The following is a 4,453-nucleotide window of genomic DNA, read 5'->3' on the forward strand; positions in this document are numbered from 1 at the left end:
ATTGAGTGTACAGACAGTAACGCAAGTCATGAGGATGAATTAGGATGGCAGATTGCACTCAGCCTTGTGTAGCCTTTGCTTTCTGTTTTAGATCACCAGTGTCCATTGACATTTTAGACTGAATGAACACAGCTCTGTGAGGCTCATCAGAGCTAAAATCATAGAATCATAGAATGGTTTAGGTTGGAAGGGACCTTAAAGATCATTGAGTTCCAACCCCCCTACCATGGCCAAGGATACCTCCCACTAGACCAGGTTGCTCAAAGCTCCATCCAGCTTAACCTTGAACACCTCCAGTGATGGATCTTCCACAACTTCTCTGGACAACCTGGGCCAGTCCCTCACCACCCTCACAGTGAAAAAATTATTCCTAATATCTAATCTAAATCTCCCCTCTTCCAGTTTGAAGCCATTCCCCCTCATCCTATCACTACATGCCCTTGTAAAAAGTCCCTCCCCAGCTTTCCTGTAGGGCCCCTTTAGGTACTGGAAGACCACTGTAAGGTTTCCCTGCATCCTTCTCTTCTCCAGGCTGAACAGCCCCAACTCTCTCAGCCTGTCCTCATAGGAGAGGTGCTCCAGCCCTCTGAAAATCTTTGGCCCTACTGAGCTAAAACGCATTCATTGCAACCGGTGCACTATTGCTTGTATCCCTGGCTGTAGTAACATGCACAAACAGGAGAGCAGCCCAGTTTCACAGGGCACAGGCACATTTACCAGGCAGTCTCCCTACCCTCTGGGTTCCTGATGGCTGCAGGTTGCACAACCAGTGGATTTCCAAATCCCTTGCATGCCAATCCACTGCAGCTGCAAAAGGTCTTTCACATCTGGGGACTCTTCTGCAGGGCACCTGCAGAGTGCAAAAAAGGGTATAAGGGTGATGTGAGCTGAAAGAGGAGCTAGTATAGAAATGGTGCTGTCAGAGATCACGTAGATGTTGGGATTCCAGGGGATTGCCTTCCTGGTCTGCTAGAGAGAGGCTGGGTCTTTAGGCAGCTCCAGCTGGCAGTGAGTCTGGGCGCCCAGTTGGTGCATATGCACACACACAAACACGCACACTCAGTGCAGGCATGCAGTCTATCTGGTAGCTGTCCCTCAGACCCTGACCTCCTCCAATTGCTGGTACCCAGACCTAAGAGCCTCTCAAGCTTGTGGCTGGCAGACAACATGTGGGACCAACTTGAAGTTTGCTAGTGGATTATGCACACACACACACACAGAGAACAGGGAGGACACTCACACAGTTCTCAAATTTTCTCTGCTCTATCCCTATGCCTCCCGAGAGAGAGGGTCTTTTTTGGCCGACTCATCTTGGAGGGTTTCACACCAGGTCTAAGCCTTCTTCCCTGGAAGACTCACGAGTAGGTGATTCGGTGCTCCAGCTTCAGAGCTGGGGCTCCTCCACCTCTAGTTGTTCCTCTGACCCTCCTTGGGTCCTTCTTTAATGTGGTTACGTCAAATAACCTTACAGATGCTTCAGCTACATTAGTGGAAATCCTCTTTGGAGCTTTCTGAGCCCACATTTGATTTTAGCTTATAAATTTTCTTTTATTTCTCACTCTGAAGTTCAGTCAACCTTTTGCAAGAATGTTAGTGAGTGGCCTAACCAACAATGTGCAGAGATATTTGGAGGCTGATCTGTCCTGATACGAAGTGGCATGGGTCAGTTGGAGTCCAGAGAGTTACGCAGTTTCAATCACGTGAGACTACCCAGAGAGGTGGTGGAGTCTCCCACTCTGGAGACATTCAAAACCCGCCTGGACGCTGTCCTGTGCAACGTGCTGTAGGTGACCCTGCTCTGGCAGGGGGGTTGGACTAGATGATCTCCAGAGGTCCCTTCCAACCCTAACCATTCTGTGATTCTGTGATTCTGTGATGCCTGATGCTTCTAATATTTGCTTTTTTGCAGATGTGGGCAACAATTACAATTTGTCTGGGGACTAGAAAATTGCCATAAAATCCTGTTGGATTTTGTTGTTGTTGGGTTTATTGTTTTTTTTTTTTTTTTTAATTTTCTATTAGCCGATGAAAATTACTAGGGAAAATGTCATTTCTCGTATTTATACTGTATGAGGTTTCAGAGACTTGTAGGGATTACATACAAGTCTATCTAAATGGAGTGCTGATCCCACAGAGGAGCCAACTGAGATTGTTTCTACTGAGCATAGCAGAATTGTTTCTCAGGTTAAGTTCCTTTTCGATCTCGAGAAGCTGGTCTAAATCTAAGCTTATAAACTGTGATAGTAGGTAAGGGAAATACAGAGCTGCGTATGGAAGTTCAGCAATACAAGGTGAAGAGTACGGTAGTTTCCACAAGTTGACTGTGTAGGTAAATACACTTCATACATAAGACAACCATTTCTCTTAAGGAATTTGACATCCAAATAATGATAAATTGCAAGAATTTCCTAAAACTACGTGAAGTAGTATTTCTGTGCTTATTTCTTTGAAGTGCTAAATAGTCATTTCCTGTTAGTTCAGTATATCTCTCCTTTCTCACACTATGCCGTTCAAATCTAGATGTATATGACTCTGGGGGTTTTGGTGGTAGGTTTACAGTTGAATTTAACTCTAGAAATATCTCAAATGTTGCACTAATCCATTAATAACTGTGTTAGTGTAATACCCTTAGAAATAGTGCCTACTAATGTTCTTTCTGGAAGCCTCCAGCTCCCTCTGTGTAGGTAAGTGATGTCTGGTGGGTTACAGACACCATTGGTCTGTAACGCAGGATTGCTGAGTCCCCATCTTTGCTCTGATGCTCACAGAATCAAGTAGGTTGGAGGAGACCTTTGGAGGTGACCTGGTCCAAACTCCTTCTCAGCCATGTCCGGTTGCTCAGGGCTTTGTCCATTTTGAGACTTGAATCTCAATGGAGGATGGAGATTCAGCAACTTCTGTGGCCCTCTGTTTCAGTGCTTGACCACTGCCTGGTGAAATGGTTTTCCTTCTATCTAATTGGAATTTTTCCTGTTTCTATTGACTCTGTCTTATCATTGTGCACCCATGAAGTATGTCTGGCTCCAACATCTCTAGACTTTTCCGTTAGGTAGCTATAGACACCAATAACATCTCCCATTTGCCTTCCTTCCTAAGACTGAACAAACCCAGTTCTGTCAAAATCCCATTTCTCATTCGTTTCCTTTGGGACTTAGATCAGATGATTTAGCCTCATTCTACCTTTCTCTCTCTGTGAAGTTGGGACTAACGCTATTGCTGTACCTCAACAAGGACCTGTGAGGATAAACGCCTGGCAGGTTTCTTAGTTACTGTGAGAATGGAGACTTACGGAAATATCGTTGCTAGACAGTGAGTCAGCTTTGGTAGAAGGCATTGCCCATAATGGAAGACCCTGGAAATGGCGTTTGCGTTATTGTGTGAAGGGGCAACTGCCCATGCTCCAAACTTTTGATCTGCTATTTCTCAGTGAAACTTGAAAGCAAAATGTTCTGTACTGACTTTCTTTGTGTGTGTGTCTGTTCTTCAAGGCATATAGAGGTTTCTTTGGTCTCCACAGATATACTAGAGATGTGTGTGTGTTGTCATGAGAAAGGGGATGGGAACAGTGGGAAAGAGCGTTCCTTCTTGCCCACTTTTGCAGCTTTCATTGAACAGCAAACTCAAAGGAACTCACAATCCACGTTTCCTGAACAGAAGGGCAGGTTTTACATGTTGCCTGGACACATAATAAATCACTGCCCTAAGGCCTGGCTTGTCTCCACTCTATATCTCATCTGTTATATGCAGTGCCCTTGACCCCAAGGCTGTTTTTCCTGGTGCACAAATGTAATCTCACGACAGACCGGGTCCTTAGGATATAGCAATCTGTACAAAGTGATTCGTTTGTGTGTTACACTGGGATTTATTCATATTGTGTCAATATTCATGATCTTCTGAAAATGTTGCTGTCTGGAAGGGAATTAATTTTGTCTTCAAAGAAGGTGTTTCCTCACCTTCAAGCTGGAGTACACCAGAATAAAAACAAGAGAGCAATATTCAGTTAAGTGTCTTCCCAGCTTGTGGGTGAAATACTGTGTTTGGAGAAAAGTGTGAAAGTGAGTAACTGCTATTCTATTACGTCTACTATCACCTGACCCCCAAATCTGAGAAAGCTTTAGCATATTCTAGTTTTCGTCAATAGGCAGAATGTTGACTTTGTGTTACAACAGTTAAAGATATATTACAATGCAAGGAAAAATAAAGGCTGCCGCTTTACTCCTGGAAAAAATAATAATGAGTCAGTTGCACAAGGATCTGGTTTAAAATAACAGCATAAACCAGAAACAAGTTGTCATGCAAAGCTGATAATAATTTAAGTGAAAGCTAGTCAAAAGCATTTTTCACACAAACCTCTGGCAACATTCTGGTCCAGCCAAATTATCCCAAATACAGGTGTACTCTTTCTGGAAATCTTTCTCTCCCATCCTTCCAACTCCTTTCTGCAGATGATGGC

Source organism: Charadrius vociferus, unplaced genomic scaffold, assembly GCF_000708025.1.
Source record: "Charadrius vociferus isolate BGI_N301 unplaced genomic scaffold, ASM70802v2 scaffold1, whole genome shotgun sequence".
Lineage (NCBI taxonomy): Eukaryota > Metazoa > Chordata > Aves > Charadriiformes > Charadriidae > Charadrius > Charadrius vociferus.